General features: G+C 37.8%; 1 protein-coding gene across 19 annotated transcripts in view; it reads left to right on the top strand.

Moving 5' to 3' along the window:
* FOXP2 (forkhead box P2) overlaps nucleotides 1-26,140 on the top strand; it is a 314,333-nt gene that overhangs the window by 71,481 nt on the left and 216,712 nt on the right. The window contains exon 1 of one of the 19 annotated variants that reach the window (XM_073651946.1): nucleotides 13,827-13,855. The exons of the other annotated variants lie outside the window; for them this stretch is intronic. The gene's annotated coding sequence lies outside the window, so the exon portion shown is untranslated. Of the gene's footprint in view, nucleotides 1-13,826; nucleotides 13,856-26,140 lie in introns of those variants that run through there. 19 annotated transcript variants of the gene reach the window in all.

Below are 26,140 nucleotides of genomic sequence, written 5' to 3'. Positions count from 1 at the left end.
AGATATATATTTTTATTATTAAGGACCTATGGATCATCTTTTTTAGCTCTTGAGCTTCCCCTTCTATAGTTATATAGTGACGATTGGGTCTATATGTATAAGTGCAGGGGCAGTACAATATGATTGATTGTGGTAAACTTAGCTATATGCTTTTGATATTAGTTACCACTATATGTGGCTATAAGATTGGGCCCTGTCCTAACAGATATCTTGATCTTTTTGTCTCTCCTGTAGAGTGTAAGCTCTTGGGGTCAGCAAGGTTCTCTCTTTCCCTCCCACTCTTTCTCTCTCTTTTGCTCTCCTGTAAAATGTAAGCTTTTATGGTAAAAGGGGTTCTTTCTCAATTCTCCCCAACATGTATTTTCTGAGCAATTGCTTTTCAGTTTTGTGATTCGCACAAATGTATTCACTGAAAATCAATAATTTGAAAAGATTGGGCTAAGCCAGAAAATTTGTATTTCAAAAAGTTATCTCACCTCTACAATTTTGATTATTTCTGTTATTTTGTTTGGGTACAACTTAAAAGTATGCATCAACTATTATTGTTGATGGACAAATATACCGTAACTATAGATGGTGGAAAGAACCAGAATCATTCATTTTGAGAGCTTCACTAGTGCTACTAAAATAGATTGTGTGCATCTCAGACACTACCAATATAGAAATAAAATGTAATGTAATCAACAGTGAAAAAGATTGTATTTCCATGGTATCAATATGCACACAGCATGATTTTGATTACTTAATCTCCGAACAAACTAAAAAAAAAATTAAGTTACACTTGGCATAAACTTGCTAATTGTGTGAACTGTTCAGTTCAAACATAAACACTGTATCAATCAGCAGAAATTATCTGTGTTCTTGTTCTACATCAATTATTTAGGGATTTTGTGTCAATATTTTATTGGCCATTTGCCTGACTTTATCAAGAATGGGATTAATTATAGAGCCATTCTCAGGCCAGTATTTATGACTCTATTGTAAGACTATACGGTAAGTATATACATTTTTGAGAGATTTCTGTACATGGTGTCTAACTACGATATCTCCTAAAGATATGAATTGACTATAAACCTTTTTTGTCCTCTAAAATGTATACGTATGAGTCAGTCTCAACAATAACATATAACACTAGTAGCACAAGACTTAAATTAAGAGCCCCATACACCATAGATAGCTGGTGGTGAAAAACTATCTCAGTGGCTCTGTGGTTAGCACTGTTGCTGGGTTCAAATCCCACCAAGGACAATATCTGCAAGAAGTTTGAGTTTCCTCTGGGTTCTCAGGTTTTCTCCCACACTCCAAAGACTTACTGATAGGGAATCTAGATTGTGAACCCCAATGGGGGCAGCGATAATAATGCCTGTAAAGTGCTGCATAATATGATGGTGTTATGTAAGCAAAGAATAATAAATAAAACATCTTTGCTGACTCCTCCATGCCTAGGAGCATTCGTTCTGCTGAGCTCTCCTGCATTCTCTATATGAGATCCAATATCAGAAGATTGAACCAACTCTAGTCCAATGTGTATAGGGCCCTTTATTTATTTTTTAAGTTTTTCTATAGCCACATAAGGGTAAGCAGTACATACATTTATACATCAAGCTCTAACTTGAGATTTTCTGGTTTAGAAAACTTATTAGGGAATTGGGATTTAATATAGCATGCCATCCTATTTAGTACTAATATCTATATCAAGAGCCAAGAGAGAAAGCAACTACAAAGAGATTCTTGCACTCTGTAGTGTCTAGCATGCCTGTGCATTACATGAGCTGCTCACTGATGTAAATTATATATTTATCCTGTGATAGTGCTGCAGAATGGGGTCTACTAACTGGGAAACTTCTGTGATCAGCATATAACTGGTGGATCCTTATAATCAAATGATATCCCTTTTAATTCCTAAAGATATAGGCTTATTTGAAAAATACAGTTTACGGCTAAACAAATTCTTCAACCTACCATATTACTTACCTCTCATAGTTATGGTAATCCAAAATGTTTATACCTATTAACAACACATTGATCGTAATATGTTTATGGTACGTGCAGAGAAAATTGCAAAAATTGTTCCAGCTCACTGGGAATAAAAGCATTCAATTTTCTTTTGTTATATTCAATTTTGTCTATCCAAAAGCAGGCTTAAAAACTAACATGTTTCAAACCCAATAGGCGTTCTTAGTTATGACAGCATTAACCCCTTCTGCCATACATGTATGATGTAAGTCGGGAGAAGATGTACAGTGGTGGCCAAAAGTATTGGCACCCCTGCAATTCTGTCTGATAATACTCAGTTTCTTCCTGAAAATGATTGCAATCACAAATTCTTTGGTATTATTCTCTTCATTTAATTTGTCTTCAATGAAAAAACACAAAAAGAATTGTCCTAAAGCCAAATTGGATATAATTCCACACCAAACCTAAAAAAGGGGGTGGACATAAGTATTGGCACTGTTTGAAAAATCATGTAATGCTGCTCTAATTCGTGTAATTAACAGCACCTGTAACTTACCTGTGGCAGTGTTGGCAATAACTAAATCACACTTGCAGCCAGTTAACATGGATTAAAGTTGACTCAACCTCTGTCCTGTGTCCTTGTGTGTACCACATTGAGCATGGAGAAAAGAAAGAAGACCAAAGAACTGTCTGAGGACTTGAGAAACCAAATTTTGAGGAAGCATGAGCAATCTCAAGGCTACAAGTCCATCTCCAAAGACCTGAATGTTCCTGTGTCTTCCGTGCGCAGTGTCATCAAGAAGTTTATAGCCCATGGCACTGTGGCTAACCTCCCTAGATGTGGACGGAAAAGAAAAATTGACGAGAGATTTCAACGTAAGATTGTGCGGATGGTGGATAAAGAACCTCGACTAACATCCAAACAAGTTCAAGCTGCCCTGCAGTCCGGGGGTACAACAGTGTCAACCCATACTATCCGTCGGCGTCTGAATGAAGAGGGACTGTATGGTAGGATACCCAGGAAGACCCCACTTCTTACCCCGAGACATAAAAAAGCCAGGCTGGAGTTTGCCAAAACTTACCTGAGAAAGCCTAAAACATTTTGGAAGAATGTTCTCTGGTCAGATGAGACAAAAGTAGAGCTTTTTGGGAAAAAGCATCAACATAGAGTGTACAGGAAAAAAAAAGAGGCATTCAAAGAAAAGAACACGGTCCCTACAGTCAAACATGGCGGAGGTTCCCTGATGTTTTGGGGTTGCTTTGCTGCCTCTGGCACTGGACTGCTTGACCGTGTGCATGGCATTATGATGTCTGAAGACTACCAACAAATTTTGCAGCATAATGTAGGGCCCAGTGTGAGAAAGCTGGGTCTCCCTCAGATGTCATGGGTCTTCCAGCAGGACAATGACCCAAAACACACTTCCAAAAGCACTATAAAATGGTTTGAGAGAAAGCACTGGAGACTTCTAAGGTGGCCAGCAATGAGTCCAGACCTGAATCCCATAGAACACCTGTGGAGAGATCTCAAAATGGCAGTTTGAAGAAGGCACCCTTCAAATATCAGGGACCTGGAGCAGTTTGCCAAAGAAGAATGGTCTACAATTCCAGCAGAGCATTGTAAGAAACTCATTGATGGTTACCGGAAGCGGTTGTTCGCAGTTATTTTGGCTTAAGGTTGTGCAACCAAGTATTGGACTGAGGTTGCCAATACTTTTGTCTGGCCCATTTTTGGAGTTTTGTGTGAAATGATCAATGATTTGATTTTTGCTTCATTCTCTTTTGTGTTTTTTCCTTGCAAGCAAATTAAATGAAGATAATAATACCAAAGAATTTGTGATTGCATTCATTTTCAGGAAGAAACTGAGTATTATCTGACAAAATTGCAGGGGTGCCAATACTTTTTGCCACCACTGTATACAGGCTGAGCCTGCCCTATACCTGGCTGATAATAGCTGTGTGTCTCCGTCAGGACCTACCTATGACAGCCATGGGTGGAGCCGAGCTATTCCCATGACTGTTAACCAGTTAAATGACTTGGTCAACCACTGTTCATTGAATTCATAAATGTCCTATCTATCAAAATATTAAATTAATTAACCTGATCCGTAAAGTAAGTAAAGAGAAAAATTTTAAATGCCAAAATTTTGGTTGATACAATGCTACACAAAATGCAGTTAGAAGCTATCAAAATGTCATATCTATCAAAAAATGATGTCAATATAAACATTGTCTTTCCCCACAAAAAGAAGCCCTCATACAGCTACATCAATGGGTCTCAAAAAATGGCGACACAATCAAAACATTTTTTTTTTTTTTTCACCACTAAAATAATAAAGAACTGGACAAATTTGAACTGCAGTAATTGCACGGACCTGGACAATCATGACACCAGGTAATTTTTATCATAATGTACACTGTAAAGCTAATTCCTAAAAAAAAATGTCATAATTTCACTGCATTTGGAATTTTTGCCCTCATTTTTCAGTACACTATGTGGTAAAATGAATGGAGTTATGCAAAAGTCGAACTTGTCCTGCAAAAAAAAAAAACAAGCTCTCATAGGTCTGTGAGGATGGAAAGGTAAAAAAAGCGATGGCTCTTGGAAAAAAGGAAGAAAAAAATGAAAAGGCAAAAATGGAAATTGTTCATGTCCTGAAGGAGTCAAGAATACTTATTGTGTGTGTCACTCATTTTTTATACCTGTTTTGGATGAAAAAGTTTTAATTTAGCAGAATGAAACCTAATTTTTTTATTCCATGTGAGCTGGAATCATTTTAATTTTTTTTCTATTCAGTAAAGATGCTTAGTAAGAGCAGACTCCCTGCACCATTGCACCAACACCATATAAAGGGTGGTGAGCAGGCTTTCCAACTTTTTTTCTGCTCTTGGGAAATATTGATTTTGACTATGTACACTAATGCTTATGGCATGTGTACCTGTAGAACGTTTGTAGAATACAACCTTTACAGTTACTATTTTACTGTACTTATGCTTTACTAATTAGACTGCACAATGTACAGTATATACAATTGTTGCACATTATTGTAATTATACTATAGCTGTTATGGTCGTGTCAGCTGAAAATATTATTTTGCTGAAATATACAGTACATAACAGACACCAATAACTTCAATCTCTTGCCATTCCAGATTGCAGCTTAGTTGACTTAGCTATTTTCATATGTCCAGCAAACAACAATGGAGAATGACTATAGATGTGTGGTTGGCTCTCTATCTGGAACAGGGAATTACACAGCTTGTTCGCAAGATACTTTCAAGTTCTACTGTTCGGACCCCCACACCTCCACAATCAGACATTCAACATTGATATTTAAAGGGAACCTGTCAACTGATTCATGCTGACCAAACCACCGGCAACACTACTGTATGAATCAGACACTGGCTGCATTATTTCAGCTGTGTATGTTTTATTCTGAAACACTGCAGCATTTCTGAGAAAACATACTTTGAAAATATAGCACAAGAGGCTTTTCCCCAGCTGCTTCTCCCTGCTGTGCTGACAGGCCTCTACCTATACACACACAGGTAAAGACACGGAAGTCATGAAGAGAAACCGCTGGAACCGGACTCCAGTTAGTCATCTGAGATGCATAGTCATTTGCAATCTTTTCAAAGTAGGTTTTGTCTGAAATACCACTGCATGTCAGGGTAAACCATATACTGCTGCAATAACCCTGCCTACAGTATGTCTGATTCATGCTGCCCGTCCTTCGGGCTGCAACAATCAGATGTCAGATAGCCATTAAAATGTACTAATCATGGGGAGAGCCCTTGGCTGTTCCAATTGTCTTAGATGCTGCATAGAATTGCTGCTAAGTTCTCAAAATTATAAAGGGCATACAGTCAAATATTAATCACATAACTATATACAGGGTCACTTGTTTTATGTGCACTCACAAGGGTTTGCTGTTTTTGGCCATTGCTTGCTGGTGAAGAATGTCATCTCACTAGTTTTCTGGTTTCTGTCCAGCATTTAAAAATATTACTCTGAGAATGAAAAATCTTTCATCTAATTGTTATAATAATAATAATAAGTAATACTCTGCTTTTTGTGATTTAGGAAATACATTTTTATTTTTCCTACCGCATACTTGTCAACAGTCTCTTGCACAGAAGTGACAATTCTACCTATGCCTGATAAATGCATGCACATAAATCTTATGGGGCTCTTTCTGAACACTTATCTGCCCCAATGACTTTGTTCTCTTGAGAAATGCCTCCAAAACTGTCAAAACCATCCAGACTGTGCTGGAAACAAAGGTCCTGTTGTATTGTGAAGATATTCATAACAACTTTTATGGAAGACAGAGTGTACAAGTTCACAGTTGTAGCGATAACATGGCACTCTGCACTGTTTGGTTTGTTTATACTGGCAAAGATCGCTGTAGCTGAGAATGACAGAGTCATATAGAAATTTGCTATTTGAGCTGAAATTTACACACTTTAAGTGATGAACTAAACAGGCCGGTGTTTTCTTTTTCTTACTCAAAAAGTGCAAGGTTACACAATGCAGACGTTTTTCATCTTTTCCCATAAATGCACAGATTCCTAGGATATAAATGACTGAATTCATCACCAATTCATCAGGGACGCTGAGCTATGCAGTTCTGTTTACAGTGGCAGAAAGTTAATATAAATTTTCATCAGAAGGGGAAGTTTACACATATGATTCTATTTGTCCTTCATTATTAGCACCTGAGTCTAGGCTGGAACGCATAATTGTCTACAGGCACAGGCCAAATAGATGCAAGGGAAAGGCAAATAAGCACACCAAAAATAATTTTATGGTTGTCTGTTACAATTCTCTCCCCGGGATTCTTAATCTAGAAAATCAATAAACAACGGGAGTGAAACTCTTCTCTTATTCTCAGGCATGGCTCTTGCTGAAATAACACCAGGAATACTGCTGCCTGTTTTTACTTTACTTCTCAATGCAATGCAAACAGCTCATCTCTGGGTGTAAATGCTAAATGATACACTAATTGTTTCTTTGTAAATTACTCCATTCCAAGATCTAATAGGCTAAAACTTTGTAGCAAATGTTGCAATGAGATTTATTGATGTGTTACTTCCATTACAGATCTAAAAAAGATATTACTAATAAGCATGCGCTTTTCTTAGTTGTAGTGGCAGTTTTAAGTGCTGTATATATCTATATTTTTGATAAAAATCTAACAAGTTGATTTGTAGCAGTAGTTGAAGTAAAAAATATATTAGTAAGTGCTTAATTTATTATATCGCAATTTAAACCTTAGTAAAGTAATGATGACTTAAATATTGTATTAATAAATTACTACATTTGTGAACTTCCTTAAAAAAGATATGTTGTCAACTATTCTATATACTAATAAGAATTATCTTTATTTAGAGCCAAAATATTCTGTAGCAGAAGGAACAAGTACAAACAAAATCAGAATAACAAATGAACAAGTCAAACACTTGAAATGAAAGCCCTGCTCTTAAAATCCTGCAATCTACAAAACATGTATGTTAGATTTGACAATTACCACTCTAAAAGTTCTGGGAGGGAACAGCAAGGCTGTACTCTTTAGATGCAGTTCACATCCTGAATTGTTAACTGCATTGCTTTGCTTCATCATAGAAGTAAAATGGCAAAATTACTAGCAGTGTTTGGTCCATCTCATGATTAAAGCCAGCAATGCACAATGGACTACAATGGCGTATGTTGCATTATGGTGTCCATTATGTCCATCATGCTGCACTACATAGCTTTGGTGAAATTTGTGATTAAGCCTCCAATGCAGATGTAGACAAAGCCTTAAAAAGGTTGTCCACCACTAGTACAACCTCTTCTCGATCTAAATGTTTGCTCCCGTTAAATTAAAAACATTTATACTCTCCTCCATTGATGGCACCGTTCAGCAGTGTTGGCACACTTGTTCCCGGGGCTCACATAAAGTTGTTATGTCATGTGAGCCGTGCGCCCAATCAGCACTGGCATCATTGTCCCCACCTTCAGATGTGTATGTAACCAAAAGGAAGTGAGCGACCAGGCACAGCTCTAACCTCCTCTTGAATCCTTATATGTCCGAAGGCAGGGACAATGACCCCAGTGCTGATTGGGCCCAGGGCTCACATGACATAACAACCTCATATGAGCTCCATTAATGGGAGTGCTGACACCGCTGTAGAGTCATCGGCAAGGGAGGTGAGTATAGGTATTTTTATTTTAACGGTGTCAAACATTCAAATTGAGAAGGGGAATATACACTGCAAGAAAATTGTTTCATGATTATCTTGCCATGTCATCAGGCTGCTGATCAGCTGATAAACAAGCCAAGCAAAATGCTTGTTCATCAGGTGAAATGATTTTTTGTGCAGCGTAAAAAAATCATTTTCGGCAGTGCATCATCCTGTGTAAATAGGACTCATGCTACCAAGAACCATGGTGGCCTATGTTCACTGATATCACTCAGTGCGCATCATTTGCTTTGGTTTGCCTGTGTAAACAGGCAGTAAAATGACCGATGATCTGTAGACGTTTACCAATTGGCGGTTGTATGTTGCCATCAGTAGATCCATGTAAATGGACATTTAGTTGCTGACACATTGAGAGGCAAGTCTTTGCTTCCTTACCACTGACTGGCTGAATGTAATTTAGATGCTGATTGCTGTTTACAATTGTGCTTAGATATACTAGAGAGAGAGGCAGAGAAAGCTGCTTCATTCACAACTGCACACAGAGCTATTAACATGACTATATGTCATGAACATTTAAAAGCTGAAATGAGTATTATTTATCTATTTATATAACACACTAACTTCATTAAATAGGTAGGCATATAGCAATGTAAGACATTGTTATCATTTTTCCCTTGACTTCCTGGCTAGCTTCACAAAAAATAGAATTTCTATTTAATTAATATATCTAGGAAAGGGAATGTATTAGGAAGACAAACCTTCTCCATGTGGCCTATCAGAGCATATAGACAGAGAGGTGATCCCTTTAGAGTCCCCTTCTATAGTCTTTGAGCTATTTTAGCAGACATAAGATGTCCTTGTATTACATGGATGGCTATTTATCTGAATAGCTGTCATTTAATACTACATTTCTCGCTGCAGCTATTTACCCCTGCAATATCAGCTGTTTGCTAGGAGTACTTGGTCCAGGACTTGGAGTCTTGGTGGCAGCATATTGTAAGGGATTGCCAATGATGAAATAAATGGACTATAGACTTTCTTATTTCCTTATTTTCTCAACAGTCAAAAAATGCTTCCATACTCTGATGGCGTAGAAGCTCCTTTTCCACTGCGTATGATGCTACCCCAAATGTTAATTACAAGTTATTCTCTATGAGAACAATGATTTTCCTTCCATCAAAAGAATAATTTTGTGTTCTCATAGAAAGCTCTTAGCTTAAAGCATTTGATGTGCTTGCTATATTGTGTATGGATTTATAATGCTCTCCATGGAGATGACTTCTGTTCATAATGTATAAAAGAGTGTATTCGGAAACTGCAAGGGATATTTCTGCCACTAAAACAATTCAAATTGAAGGACTTCCAAGGAATCCTATAATAAAATTGACTGTGTTGCTAATAGCAACTACTTAAATATTTTGATTTATATTTTCAGTGCAGATTATAAAGCAAATACTGACATTTCATTGGTTACCATGGTATATTAGTGCGTTTTTTTCTGAAACTGTTTAAATTCACAAACTCGGTCTTTAAGCCAAGATATACATTGCAGAGGCCATAGGGAGAGGAGTATATTTGTGTTGTCTGTGCTCCTGGTGTCAGCTGTGTCTCTGGTCTTCATTTAGGTTCGCTCTTGCTCCAGATTGGCTTGTACCCAAGAAAAACTTTAAGTTGTAGCTTTAGGCTTCTCAAAGAACCTCTGCCCCAACTCTTCATTTCCACTCTAGTTTTAGTATGTCAGCTCTGCCCAGCTTTAACACAAGATTCAAGAAGTAAAATAATCTTATTCCCTTTCAATCTGGCAATCTTAATCTCAATTTGAATTCTATGTTTCTTGTGTTATGGTCAAAGTAGACCAAGATGTCTCATGCATTATATAATATTTAAATACAAAGTATTTATGAGAAAATAAAATGCCTAATAATCAACACTGTACCCTCTCACTTGGAAATACTAGAGCAGATTATACAACTTTCATTTCTGTTACCAGGACAAAAATATCACTTCTCTATTTCTAGTAGATTTTGTTTCAGATTAATAGTGTAAATCATAAATATCGCAGAGGCTTATTTAGAAATGCAATGAAACAAATCCGGAAAAAAATCCATTTTCTAGTAATTAACCAGTATTTCTTTCAAAACTTGTTTAATTACTGTATCAATTAGTCTTGTTACAATGAAAGGTCAATTGCTACAAATTTGTAATTTCACTCTAAGAAATTGCTGTGTTAAATTTGGTTTATGACAATTAGGTGATTACATGTCTTGTACTCCATTTGTACTTTTGTGTTGTATTCTATTAGCGCTTACTAACTGCTCTGATAGAACGAGCTCATGAGAAACAGGACTTAAAGACGCCTCAACAAACTCATTTATTTTAAAATGGGTAGCATTGTGCCCTGTAAATACATATTAGTTCATTATGGCTTAGCTGTGAAGTGTGAAATGTTAATAGATCATATCTAATAGTACTTTAACAAACTGTAGATTTGCTTAAAGAGTTGAGTTGGTTTTTATTATATCCTGTGATCTAATATATCCATTTGTTTTGGGGGTTTTTAAAACAAAAGTTCTGCGTTAAGGGGGTTTCCCATCACCAAGATCTTATCCCAATATATAGTAGGTGTAATAATAATAATATTAGCAAATGCCTCCAATTAGAAATGCAGTATAGTTTTTCTGATTCACTATGTCTCTTAACTCATGTGCAGGCATTGCAGGACCTTAGGTATCCATGGTTGCGACAACTAGCACCTAGCTAACTAACTGTCACTATATCAGTGGTCGTAACCATGGATACCTAATGTCCTGCAATGGCTGCACATGAGGAAAGAGACATAGTGAATCAGAAAAACTGCACTACATTTCTAATTGGAGGTATTTGCTAATATTATTAGTATTACACCTACTACATATTGGGATAGGATTTTGGAGATGGAATACCCCTTTGATACTTATAATAAACAAAGATTTCTTGAAATGATATTTCATATATAAAAATGGCTAAGTGGTCTTGATGGTCTGTGTGCCTCATTGTTTTTTTTATAGATAGGACTATACTGTACTATAGTCTATGTTTACCAATGGACACAAGTAAAATGGAATTTGATCTGATTTGCCGACCATTTGACAATTCTAATCATAGGGTCTACCTCTCAAATAAAAGCACACTGATGCCATGGTTGTTGCAACAAGGGGGTATGAATTTGTCCTTTTTACTCTTTGAATCCTAAATCAAATCCAAAACTTAGCATAGCTGCTGGGAAAAGCTCTACACACATAGGTTAAATATATCCATAAGACTCCACTCAATAGATGACATCTTTCACTGTATGCCTATACAAATGCATATGTCAAAGTTTGCTTTCAGCGATGGGTTTTGAAAACTTTTTCCGAAATAAGGTTTTCAGTCATTTTCTGAGATCTGGTTACACTTTCAAGGCCCAAAGAACATATTATCTATTTAGAACTATTATCATTTTGCATAATTTAGAAATTGTTTAGGATCAGTCAAATGATCTGAAAGATCGTATCCTAAAGAGGCTCTGACACAACACCTGACATATCTCTTTAAATAAATAAATGTATTTCCCCTTTTAATAACAATTCTGGAGCATTTTTCTTAGATCTCTTTGTTGCATTTGTCCCCATTTAATCCTCCTACAAATTAATAAAGAAATTGACAAATGGGGGTCACCATCCCTCTTGACCCTGGAGTTTGCTTCCACACAGTTTGGCATGGCGAGCCCTCAATGAAAGTGACACATCCTAAGAGAAATGACAATACGATGTTCAGCTCAATGAAAAGGTGTTCAATAATTTTCTCTATTATGGGGAATACAAGTATTTACTAAAACAGACCTGTCAATTTTTTGACGTAGAAGCAATTGATGAGAGGTTTTTAGCAAATGGGAAGAAACCATTGTGTAAACAGAATAGCCTGACTGTAGATAACCTTTAGGGAGTGAACTTCTATTAAAATGTACCTCCACTGTAATGAGAAAATGATTTTAGTGCAGAAATCTGTAGTATAATCATTTTTCTAAATCTGTTAGTAGTTTTTGATGATAACCCGCCTACAGCATGGACAACCCAAAGTCTATGCTGTGGACTACACTAAACTAAGCAGCGTCTTTCTCCTCCTACTAGGCTAATGTCTGCAGTGTGGGAGTGGGTATCATAGAATCTTAAAGTGTTCACTCCTGCTAACAATGACAAGCAGGATACTACATGGTTTAATGTAGCCCGCAGCACAGACTTTGGGTGGTATATGTGGCAGATTATCATCTAAAATCGTCAAAAGAGTGATTTCAAAAAATGGTTATATTGCAGAGTTCTGCACTCTCATAATTTTCTTGTGAAAATGGAAGTACACTTTAACTGTGAACACATATTGGGCTTATTGGCATAACATGATATGTACTTTCTAATAGGTTTATCATAGCTTTAAAGGGGTTGTTGGGGACTTTAACATTGATGGCTTACCCGTAGGATAGGTCATCAATGTCTGATCGGGAGGGTGTGACACTCAGCACCCCCACCGATTAGCTGTTCCCGGTGTTGGCCAGAATTACTCAGCTATGGAGCTGCAAGGCACAACTGTCGACAGAATAGTGGCCACGTCCAGGTACTGCACGTCCGCCCCCTATTGATTTTAATAGGCTTTGGATGCGCAGTGCACGGCCATGGCCAATATACAATCAACGGAGTTATGGTGTGCATCTCCATAACTGAGCAGTTCTAGCAGCCGCCGACACCAGGAACAGCTGATCAGCTGGGGTGCTGAGTGTCGCACCCCCACCGATCAGACATTGATGATCTATCCTACAGATAGGCTATGAATGTTAAAGTCCCGGTCAAATGCTTTAACTACTTTGAAAAATGTATATTAGCCTCATGTTTTTATGTTCTAATCATAAACAATCATGATTCAAGTGAGGAATTAACTTTTGTGGATTAGAATTTTGGGGCTTCAGACCTTTTTTTCTGGTTTGTATAGACAACTTATACTTATTAGGTAATGTCTTTTGCAGAAGGATTAAATAAAAATAATGAAATAAGCACTTTATGACTATTACATGCGGCTAATGTAGATTAAGGAAAATTACAGTACATGTTGTCCTCATTTTAGGACTAGTTATCTTCCAAGAACATATGGTATAGGTACCTCTAGCCTGTAAAATGGGGGAGGGCCTGTGTAAACATTGTTTCTCCTGTTCCACATAATAGTTTCTTGTATCATATTTCTTCTGACCTCGCTATCTGAAACCAATTACAGGAGATCCATTTGGGCTGCATCTATTTTCATAAGAAGCCTAGGCAGCAATGTTTTTCTCAGAGATGAATATCAACATCAATATGCTTCTGAGTGCTTTGTTATTTATGTTACAGAGAGATTTTGTAGCCTTCAGCTCTCAAGAATGTGTCATGCTGTGCTGTTTATACATTGCAGATATTAATGGGTGTAGATGTCATTTTTCATTTTACTGGTTAAATGCAACAGGCTGCTAGGTTAAACTATAATATTTTAAGGCTAAAGCATATAGACTGTCTGTGCATTAACAAGTATGCGTATTTACTGTTTAATGGAGTAAAGTAGTCAAATGATACTGTTCAAAATAATGTTTCCTTTACTTTACAGAATCCTTTTTTTACGTTAAAAATCCTGCACTGCCAGAAAACCCTCCGGCAGTAAAACGGATAATGAGTTATTTTTAAGTAAGTTATTTAAAATAAAACTGCATGCTGTATTATTAAATGCAAAGTTATTAATAATTTGTATGTATTTAGATTAAAAATATAGTCATTTCTGCTTTTCTATAAAACAGGCCTTTCATTGCTCTTTTCAAATTACCGTTTAATATCACTGATTGCATATTACGTTTATGTTAAGCATAAGAGAATGTATTATTTTATATTATACACACATTTACAATCACATCTCTCTTGCATCATGAACAACTAATATGGTGATTTTGTGTAGCTACATTCGATTTACAATGATAGTATAAGTGAACTGAAAACCTCTTCAGGTCTTTAGCATGTTTCAAAAGGTTACCTGAAAGTAATGTCTCTCTAATACATCCAATTTTACCATTATTATTATTAACCAAGCTAAATTTCATTAGACATACCCAACTCCAAAATGCAATTGATTTACTTTTATGGGCAGCCCTTCAGTCACAGGGACCAGAGTAGTGCATTCAGCTTCTTCAAGACCGATTTAAATCAAATACAAACAGATATCATGAGATCTAAGATTGCAGAGGAAGAGATAATTATAGTAGTCCATTGGAACTATCCATCAATTAAACAGAAAGGTTATTAGAGATGAATTTAATAAATGCAATACTTTAAAAAAAAATAAAACTAAAGAAAATGTTAACGTTTTAAACGCATTTAAGGATGTAAAAGTCCTCCTTCCAAAGAGAAAATTCTTAATTTTTTCTAAGGGATCCCTAAGAAAAGTAGATGTAGTCTGTCCCTAAAAGGCTTTGATATTTTTTATCTTTAACTATTTTTGTTTTCTCCTACTAAATCTATCCACTATTTATCTTAAAGCAAAAACTGAAGGCAGCACTCCAATGCAATAAGGTTAGATATAAAGTGGATCTTTAAACGGAACCTGTCACCAGAAATAACGCTATTAACCTACAGATATGGGGTTAATCTACAGGTTAATAGTGTTATTAACCTGCCCGGCATCCGCACTTACCCGAATGCTGAGGGTAGAAATGGACTTTATCCCCCCGGCAGCGTTCGGGTTTTAGTCACGGGGCGATGCCTGTGCGGGTTCAGTCATCGCTATAAGTATACAGAGCGGCGACTGTAAGCACACCCCCTGCCCTGACTGACAGACAACCCCAAGGGCAGAGCTAGTGTCAGTCAGGGCCGAGGGCACGGTTATAGCTGCCGGCACCATGACTGAAACCAGAACACTGCCAGGGGAGAATAAAGTTATTTTCCTCCCCTCCAGTGTTCGGGTAAGTGGGGGTGCCGGGCAAGTTAATAACGCTATTAGCTGCAGATTAACCCCATATCTGCAGGTCAATAGCGTTTTTTCTGGTTACAGGCTCCCTTTAATGGCCCACATGTGGACCGAAACCTCGGCATTATGGGCCAATAAAAATCCCCTTCATATCCAACTTTATTGCATTTTTTTGCCTGATTTGGAGGATAGGTTCTTGCCTGGAAGGTTTGGCACCCAACAATTTTGGCTGGTGCTGCACCTATTTTCCTATTTTCGCTATTTCACTTAGTTACATTATATTTCATCTCATTTTATACCTCTATACTGATACTGTACATATTTTCACATGTAGTTACCTTAGGTTCATGACTAATATGTTAAATTATATACTGACAGATAAAGACAAACCTTTCTCTTATTCACTTATTTAATGAAAAAATAGTGCAGAAGATGGTACTGTTATAAAAAATATTGAAAACCTTAGCTGACTGTCAATAATATCATTGAAAAAAATGAATCTGTACCTAAGATCACCCCTACCCTTTTCCCTAAATGGTATATATGGTCATGTAGGTCTTAAAGATAAATGCATTAACACCTACCTTTATGTCTTCTATCTGTTGTTGCATTCCTGAGAAATCAGTGTTTCAATTCATATGCAAAAGAGACATTAATTGCTCTTTGCATGACAGAGCACTTCCCAAGTGTCTCCCAAGGTTGTTTTCTGCTTAGCACCAGACTCTTCAGCTTGATCACTAACTGTGTGATATCAGGCATAACATGGAAATCAGACAATGAATGATGAATGAAACTAAAAAGGCTGGTGCATGCAGGGAAACAACCTTGAGAGGCAGAAGCTTGGGAAGTGCTCTTTTACATCCAGAGCACTTAAAGAGAAGCTGTCTGCATTATTATTCATGTTAAAGTAAAGGCATGGCCATAATGGCTCTGTTATACAGAAATAAATTGATACCATTAGTGAAGAAATTCACATAGTAGTTGTTCTTTTTTGAAGTTTTGGTTTAATAAGCTTTGGTTTAATAAGCTCCTGCCTCTGGTGTTTGTATCTGTCTCCTGTTTGAAATGTTGGCTCTGGTGCGGTCCTTGCCGCGGGCAGTGCTTACGCAGATTGATCACCTGGCTGTCTTCAATAAAATAGTGCCAGTGGTGGCACATGCACAAATTGAGATCTTGGCTCATCATTGAAGATCACCGGGAGGTCAATCTGTGCATGAACCGCCACTGGCTACATTTTATTGAAGACCACTGGGAGATTAATCCACACAAGTGCGTCTGGTGGCAAGAATAAGGCCAGCACAACATTTAAAACAGAAGGCAGATAAAGACACTTGTGACAGGAAGAACCGGGGCATTAGCAGAAGAGCCTACCCACAGTCGCACCCCTATGTGCCAAAAGCTTATTACACCAAAACTTCAATGCTGATTATAGAACAACCACCATGCAGACTTCTTCCCTAAAGACATCTATTTGATCTGTATAACAGCGCCATTATGTGGTCAAGCATTTACTTTAATATGCAAAATCGGAATGACAGGTTCTCCCATATACCTGAATTGCATAATGATTAAATCAATTTTTCAGGAATGCAACAACAAACATAAGATATAAAGGTGTCAATGGATTTAGCATTAAAAAACCTGTGGTTTGTGTGGGTTGATCTTGCTAACAGATCCCCTTAAAAGTTTTACAGTGCTTCCTTGTGAAAGGTAAAACAAATACAATAATCATCTTAGTGCATTAGATTAATAAAGCATGAAATGAAAGGGTTTCTTTTTTTAGAAATAAGAATCTGTCTTTATATGGACAATTACAGCATGTACAGTTAAAAGAGAAGGCCTGAATATATATTCCAAGAATTTCCATTTCCTTTCACATAATGATAACAAAGATCACAGATACAAGAATAAGCCTTAACACATTCTGCAATAAAAAGGTTACATAAAAACTACTTCTACCAGTGCTAGTTCATCCATTTAAAAATTGCTCATGTTGGAAATACACTTGCTAGCTAGTGGCAGTGCAAAGATCAATGCATGTTAAATATATGAAGGGAACAAATACACAAGTGTGCAACATTTTTAACTAACTGTAGTGCAATTTTGCAAAAAAAAGTAATTATTCATATTATTCTGTATTATTTAATGTAATATATTCATTCTAACATGGACAATCTGCCATTGATCATTCCATGCTTCCATGTTTCATTGATTCAACCCCTGGCGTAAATTATGGAATCACTGGGCTCGGAGAATGTTCATTCAGTTGTTTAATGTTGTTGAAAAAAAGCAGATCACAGACATGGCACAAAACTAAAGTAATTTTAATTGGCAACTTTAGGGCTTTAAGAAACACTAAAAGAAATCAAGATTTAAAATGTGGTACTCAGTAAGAGTAATTTTTTTTCAGACCAAGCAGAGGGAAAAAATTATGGAATCTCTCAATTCTGAGGAAAAAATTATGGAATCACCCTGTAAATTTTCATTTCCAATACTAACACCTGCATCAAATTAGATCTGTTTGTTAGTTTGCATCTAAAAAGGAATGATCACACCTTGGAGAGCTGTTGCACCAAGTGGACTGACATGAATCATGGCTCCAACATGAGAGATGTCAATTGAAACAAAGGAGAGGATTGTCAAACTCTTAAAAGAAGGTAATTCATCACGCAATGTTGCAAAAGATGTTGGTTGTTCACAGTCAGCTGTGTCTAAAATCTGACCAAATGCAAATAACATGGGAAGGTTGTTAAAGGCAAACATGCTGATAGACCAAAGAAGACATCAAAGTGTCAAGACCGGAAACTTAAAGCAATATGTCTCCAAAACAGGAAATGCACAACAAAACAAATGAGGAACGAATGGAAGGAAACTGGAGTCAATGTCTGTGACTGAACTGTAAGAAACCGCCTAAAGGAAATGGGATTTACATACAGAAAAGCTAAACATAAGCCATCATTAACACCTAAACAGAAAAAAACAAGGTTACAATGGGCTAAGGAAAAGCAATTGTGGACTGTGGATGACTGGTTGAAAGTCATATTCAGCGATGAATCGCGAATCTGCATTGGACAAGGTGATGATGCTGGAACTTTTGTTTGGTGCCGTTCCAATGAGATTTATAAAGATTACTGTATGAAGAGAACATGCAAATTTCCACAGTCATTGATGATATGGGGCTGCATGTCAGGTAAAGGCACTGGGGAGATGGCTGTCATTACATCTTCAATAAATGCCCAAGTTTACATTTGATATTTTGGACAGTTTTCTTATCCCATCAATTGAACGGATGTTTGGGGACGATGACCTCATTTTTCAAGATGATAATGCATCCTGCCATAGAGCAAAAATGATGAAAATATTCCTTGAAAGAAGACACATGAGGTCAATGTCATGGCCTGCAAATAGTCCGGATCTCAATCCAATTGAAAATCTTTGGTGGAAGTTGAAGAAAATGGTCTATGACAAGGCTCCAACCTGCAAAGCTGATCTGGCAACAAAAAGCAGAGAACGTTGGAGCCAGATTGATGAAGAGTACTGTTTGTCACTCATTAAGTCCATGCCTCAGAGACTGCAAGCTGTTATTAAAGCCATAGGTGGTGCAACAAAATACTAGTGATGTATTGGAGTGTTCTTTTGTGTGTTTGCTTTTCATGATACCATAATTTTTTCCTCAGAATTGAGTGATTCCATAATTTTTTCCCTCTGCTTGGTCTGAAAAAAATTACCCTTACTGAGTACCACATTTTCAATCTTGATTTCTTTTAGTGTTTCTTAAAGCCCTAAAGTTGCCATTTGAAATTACTTTAGTTTTGTGCCATGTCTGTGATCTGCTTTTTTTTCAACAACATTAAACAAATGAATGAGCATCCTCCGAGTCCGGTGATTCCATAATTTTTGCCAGGGGTTGTGGTATGGCCAACATCTCAAGAAACTGTCTTCTTAGCAGGAAATTTTCTGTACGATAGGTTCATTCATTAGACCTTACTTACCTTCTTTCAGTTTGATTAGTTACTGTATATTTGAATTTCAATGTAATTATCTAATTAATTTTATTGTAGGGTTATAAAGTATGAAGTATGTATTCGTAGTGCCTTAAATGATATTCCATTTGTTCAAACCATTATTACTACTATAATTAATATTTTCCTATGTTTTAAAAGCACTGCACTTTAAACTAACTCTAAAGAAGACATGTAACAGAAATGAGACCAAACAGGAAAAAAGGCACTTAAAAATGCAGATCAAGGAAATGCTAAAAGTTTAAAGAAATAAGCAAGGCTGATAAGATGGGAAAAATACTTTTGGAAAATAACGACAACATGAGGGAAGAGCTGTATTTGTGCTACTAAGATCTAAAGTAAAGAGGTACTTCGGGAGTAAATTTCCCCGTAAATTTGATTCAAATTTAAGATCCCTTATTATACTCTGGGGTCAGGGCATAATAAACATAATATGTATAAAATAAAAAAATCCTTATACTCAACTCAGCACTCACCTGTCTGGCCTCTCTACTCCTAACTAGTGTTGAGCGATACCTTCCGATATCAGGAAATATCGTATCGGATTGGATCGGGCCGATACCCAAAAGTATCGGATATCGCCGATTCCGATACCGGAAACCAATGCAAGTCAATGGGACACAAATATCGGAATGAAAATAAACCCTTTCTTTCCTTGTAGGTTAATTCTACATGAAGGAAAACAACTAAGAATAATGTAGAATGACATGAAAAGCCGGCAATTCATCAGCGGCATACACCGGTACCCGACAATTTACAACAGAAAGAATAGAGCTTCACACATAGATTAGATAGATAGAAACATGGCAGTCACATATATATGAAGTACAGTGACAGTGTTGCTTACTGTACTTGTCATTTAGTGTAAAGGATTTATTAAAAAAAATATTAGTGTTTTCGTGCACCTTCTCTTTAAAAAAGCCGGCCGGCAATTCAGCAGCGGTACCCGACAATTTATAACAGACAGAATAGAGCTTCACACATAGATTAGATAGATAGAAACATGTCAGCCACATATATAAGAAGTACAGTGACAGTGTTGCTTACTGTACTTGTCATTTAGTGTAAAGGATTTATTTAAAAAAATAATAGTGTTTTCATGCACCGTCTCTTTAAGAAAGCCGGCCGGCAATTCAGCATCTGTACCCGACAATTTAGAATAGAAAGAATAGAGAATCACACATAGATTAGATAGATAGAAACATGTCAGTCACATATATATGAAGTACAGTGACAGTGTTGCTTACTGTACTTGTCATTTAGTGTAAAGGATTTATTAAAAAAAATATTAGTGTTTTCGTGCACCGTCTCTTTAAAAAAGCCGGCCGGCAATTCAGCAGCGGTACCCGACAATTTATAACAGACAGAATAGAGCTTCACACATAGATTAGATAGATAGAAACATGTCAGTCACATATATATGAAGTACAGTGACAGTGTTGCTTACTGTACTTGTCATTTAGTGTAAAGGATTTATTTAAAAAATAATAGTGTTTTCATGCACCGTCTCTTTAAGAAAGCCGGCCGGCAATTCAGCATCTGTACCCGACAATTTAGAATAGAAAGAATAGAGAATCACACATAGATTAGATAGATAGAAACATGTCAGTCACATATATATGAAGTACACTGACAGTGTTGATTACTGTACTTGTCATTTAGTGTTAAAATAAAGGATTTATTTAAAAAAAAATTGGCGTGGGGTTCCCCTTAATTTTAGGCTCTAGCGGAGGTTAAGCAGACAGCTGGGGCAAATGTTTGAAGCCTGGGAAGGGGGTAATACCCACGGAGCTTCCCAGGCTACTAATATCAGCCCCCAGCTGAATACCTAGCCTTTACTAGCTATTAAAATGGGGGACCCCCCCCAAAAAAATGACGTGGGGTCCCCCCTATTTTAATAGCTAGCACAGGCTAGGCAGACAGCTGGGGGCTGATATTAATAGCCCAGGAAGGGTGCCATGAATATTGGCCCCCTCCCAGGCTAGAAACACCAGTCGTCAGCCGCCCCAGAAATGGCGCATCCATAGGATGCGCCAACTCTGGCACTTAGCCTCGCTCTTCCACGCTGCCCTCGTGCGGTGGCAGGGGGTAATAGTGGTGGGGTTCATGTCAGCGCCAGCTGCCATGAAGCCCAGGTTAGTAATGATGGGCGTCTATAAGACACCCCCATTACTAACCTACAAAGTGTTAAAAAGAAAAAACACACTACACCCAGAAAAAAATAATTTATTTGAAATAAAACACACAATTTTATTTAATTCTTAGTTTACTAAAAATAATAGTTACCTGTCCACGTTCCTGCGCTGATCTCCCATGCACAGCTGTCACATCTGGAGATGGTGACAGCTGTGCATGGCTGCTGTAAGCTCACGCTGCCGGGAACACGTCCGCTCCCGGCAGCGGGAGCCACTGACTGAGGTCACCGGAGTGCATTCAGGCAGCGCAGCTCCGGAGACCTCCTTTACGGCACTGCTGTACCGTGGGAATTTCTCACGATACAGCAGGGCCGTAAAGGAGCTAACCGGAGCAGCGCTGCCTGAACTCCGGTGAACCCTTACGGCCCCGTCATTCTAGCGGCGGCAGCGGTTCAGAGCGGTCACATTCTATGTGGCTGCTCTGAACTGGAGATCTTCGTGGGACACTCGTGGACTGCTACGGAGGGGTAAGGATAAGGTTGTGGTTTATTATTTTATATTTTATTACAGGAGATTGATGGCTTCGGGGAATTAGGTGTCTTGGTGAGTATAGGTGTAGTTTTATATTTTTTACTTTATTTTAGGTGGCGATCGGCAGGTACAGGTAATGTATGAACTAATTTCTTTTAGGTAACCACTGGCCACCAATGACATGTATTTAACATTTATTGGGGACACAGTAGGGCAATTTAAATAGCAGGATCAGTCTGATGGGAACTACTGCTCCCATCGAGCTGATCCTGCTGGCAGGAGTGGACGGGGGACAGACATAGGCCGATGGGAGTAGTAGTGTCACATCGGCCTATGTCTGCCTGCACGCACACACCCGCACACACACCGCACACACCCGCACACATCGCACAGACACCGCACACACCCGCACACATCGCACAGACACCGCGCACACCCGCACAAACATCGCGCACACACCCCGCACACACACCCCGCACACACACTAATCATGACGGTCTGATCGTCTGGGAGGTGAGGCTGACCTGTGTGGCCGTGGGAAAGTTCATGTGAGTTCATGCAGTCAAGCATGAACTCACATGAACCCTCTGAGGGCACCGCGGCTAATTCAAATGAACAGCTGATCGGCATCAGCTGATACCTCAGCTGTTCATTTGAAATAACCGGCGGGAAAGCGCAGCACAGAACGGGAAAGCCGGCGGTGAAGTCTTTTCACTGCCGGCTTCCCCGCCCGGGTCCTTCACTCCCCGCTCCTTGGAGCTGCGCTCCCCGCCCGGTCCTAACTTACGATCGGGATGGGAGGTGGCGAGGGGAGCGGAGGATCGGGGTGGGAGGCTGCGGGGAAGCAGTATGGGGCTGTGTGATTGTTTAAAAGCCGCCGGCTTTATACCGCCCGCCGGCTTTTAAACAATCAGGAGAATTCTCCCCCGCTGGGATGGCATTCTGATGACAGGCTGGATCGCGCTGCCATCCAACTTGTCATCCTTCACAGACACTGCAGAGCGCAGGCATTATGGGAACTTCCGATTCCGGTATCCGATATTGTAAAAGTATCGGAATTAAGTATCGGAATTCCGATACCGCGAATATCGGCCGATACCCGATATTACAGTATCGGAATGCTCAACACTACTCCTAACCATCACCTGTCCTATTCTCATTGCCTGTTCTGATCCCTGTCAATTGTGCTGAAATTCTTGGGCCTCTCCCACTGAGCCAGGACATTCCGGCTCTGATGAGGCATCTGGGAGGGTTGTGTGCAGGAGTGTGACTAGGTCATGACATCGTGATGTGCACTGTGACCTTGCGCATGCATGCGCAGAACCGTGAAGTTCAGCGCGAGCAGCAGGGATCAGGAGATTTGATGAGGCTAGACAGGTGAAGATGAGGAGCAGAGGGGCCAGAGAACAGAATAGTTAGGTGAGTAGTAGAATTATTTGAACCTTTTAATGATCCTTTATGGTTTACAAAAATGTTGCCCTTCAATCGCTGTTCTGCTGAATCCACACCAAAGCAAATTACAATAAAAATCCACATTTTGACGAATAATGTTTTTTTGTAAAATTCGAGTAGAATTCAATTCCACTCGAATTTATTCGCTCATCTCTAGTAAAGACACTTGTCGAAAAATCACAATAGTTTGTAAATACTTAATGTAAAGAGATGAGACTTCCAGATCTTTAATGCAGATAAATGAGATTGACAATTATTGTATCGATTCCAAATAATTTTACCAGACTATTAATCCGTACTTCCAAACATGGGACTTGTTTCAGGTGAAAGGAAAAAACAAACTTGAAACCTTTATTTTTTAAGCCTCATGAATGGTCCATGAAATTTGTTTTAATGCCCAGTACAAGAGAAAAGTAGAAACCTGATGATTTTTAGAGTGATGTTTTATTTTTATTTTGTAGGTTTATACAAATGCTCATTGATTTAATGATTAGTAAGAAACTGATAGAAATGTGTCACACTCTGAACATTTGATCTTTACAGTTTTCATTAGCCACAATAACGGTCTGTTTCAGGGAGTAATAAATATGTGCATTACCAGAAGTAAAAATAAAATGATGCACCAGCTATGGAGAAATTGTAGTATGAGCTATGAAATGACTATAACAGACATCATGTCTGAGTGATTTTCCAGTATGAGCTTATATCATCTTTGATCTCCTAAAATGGTCGCTTTACCTGCTGTGTTTACAACCAGACGTTTTAAACGTTACATATTTAAGACAGACATTTCAAAGTATGAAAAAATAAATGTTGTCATTATAGTCTCAGGAAGGCAATTTGATTGTATTTTATTCAAGCATAGCTGAAGTACAGGAGTAAAGTATAATGTGGCATAGAGCTGGATTCTGTGTCTTCCTGGATAAATAGTGGCAATGTAATATAGTATTTTAATCCTTAGGGAAAATTAATTCTTATTTTCTTTTACATATATTATGTCATGATTATTGTCTAGTTTGCTTTCTGAGGTCTTACTCCAAAGAAGTCATATATATATATGGCTCTTTACAAATACCTTGATGTCTTGTACTGAAATAAATCAGATTTTTATTTTTTAGTTTATAGTAAATATTTTTTTAACTTTTCTTTTCTTTTAAACGTTTTATTAATTTCTGCCAAAATTTCAGAAGAAAGAGTACTAATAGTATCTAATAGTTAATAATTTGGAGATGGAGAACGTGTGATGCTTAGGATACCATAGGGGCCAAGATACAGCAGTCATGCGCTAATATTGTTGGAACTGTGCCAGTCATAGAGGTGTGTTTTTTATTGTATAAGGAGGACTATAGCACTTCACAAAGGGTTGTCCAGTAGTGGTCAACCCCTATAAAATCAGTAACAATAGCTTAGAAAAGCAGGGCATGTGTTTAATAACAAAATAACACACGTATCTAATAAATCCCCTGCAATTCCTGTGCTGCTACTCCAGTCACCCCACTTGACTTTTTTAGTTACCCTTCAGTGATCATGTTTCAACTGGGTCTCATTTAGAAGTTTGTTGTTTTTTTGCATATGAGAAAATACATCTTCCATCAGTGTGCTAGATCTGATTTTCATACATTTTTGGTCATTGGTCAGTGTGTCAGTTTTTACCACTAGTGTGGCATCCTTATTTCTTGCATACAAAAAAAAAGCTTCACCTAGCTATATAGTATAAAAATGGACAGCACTCAGATGACACATCGATGGCATCCATGTGCTGTTTATTTCATAAACCAATTGATTTGAGTGGATAATTTTGATCTGCAAATTGAATCAAAAGCAGACAAGTCCGCAACCCTCCCTCAAAAAACAAACAAACATGTGTATATACCTATAGAATATAATGGGTAGATGTTCTACCCTTGAAAAACACGGATTGAACACATATGTGAGACATGAGCATTTCAACAAGAGCTTATGTGACTGCTGGAGCTAATCACTGTGTTCAGCAGTGATTGCATAGTTGGCATGTCCACCTAGAAGAGCAAGTGGCTGCAGGACTGCAAACTGCAAACGCCGGTACCACTGGAGTGAAGCAGTGAGATTAATCTGGTAAGTATAAGTTATTTGACATTTTATTAAATGCCCTGCCTTGTGGCCAATAGTTTTACTTTCTGGACATGCTCGTTAAATGAATTAGGTGCTAGTGTGTGTTTCTTCCAATGCTCCTATAACAATATTATTAAAACTTTTCTATATTTTGATTGATACAAGACTTAAATTTGGTTAAAAGATTGGCTAGAAATGATAGTTTATATGGACACTATAGTTGACATAAATTCTCTATCTATCTATCTATCTATCTATCTATCTATCTATCAATCTAGCAATCTGAGATGATAGAGATGAATGAATTGCTTGACTTTGGCATGGACATTCAATTTGCAGCAATGTTCTTCAGTGAGAATTGAATGTTCATTTCTGAGCTTTCTATAACTCTACTACTCACCTATCCTGCTGTTCATTTTTTTAACCCTTTTCTACATGCGAATACAGTGGATATCAAAAGTCTACATACCCCTGTTAAAATGCCATGTTTTAGAGTGAATTTTAGAACTTTTCGCACCTTTAATGTAACCCATAATCTGTACAAATCCAGAGAAACAAAGAGAATTGAGAAACAAACTGAATTAATTTTGAGGGGGGAAATAAAAATGACAAAACTAAAATAATGTAGTTACATAAGTGTGAATACTCCTTTAATTGAAGATGTGAAATTGAAGATGTGTAATTGAAGATGTGGTTGTGTTCAAAATTAGCCAATCACATTTAAACTAATGTATAATAGTAGTCAGAAGACAGCTGGAATCAATTACCATACAGTTATATGAAA

This window comes from Phyllobates terribilis, unplaced genomic scaffold, assembly GCF_046119375.1.
Source record: "Phyllobates terribilis strain yellow unplaced genomic scaffold, ASM4611937v1 Scaffold_11__3_contigs__length_659146591, whole genome shotgun sequence".
In the NCBI taxonomy this organism is placed as follows: Eukaryota; Metazoa; Chordata; class Amphibia; order Anura; family Dendrobatidae; genus Phyllobates; species Phyllobates terribilis.
Note: the sequence above shows the minus strand (reverse complement) of the source record. Positions and strands in the feature narration are given on the sequence as shown.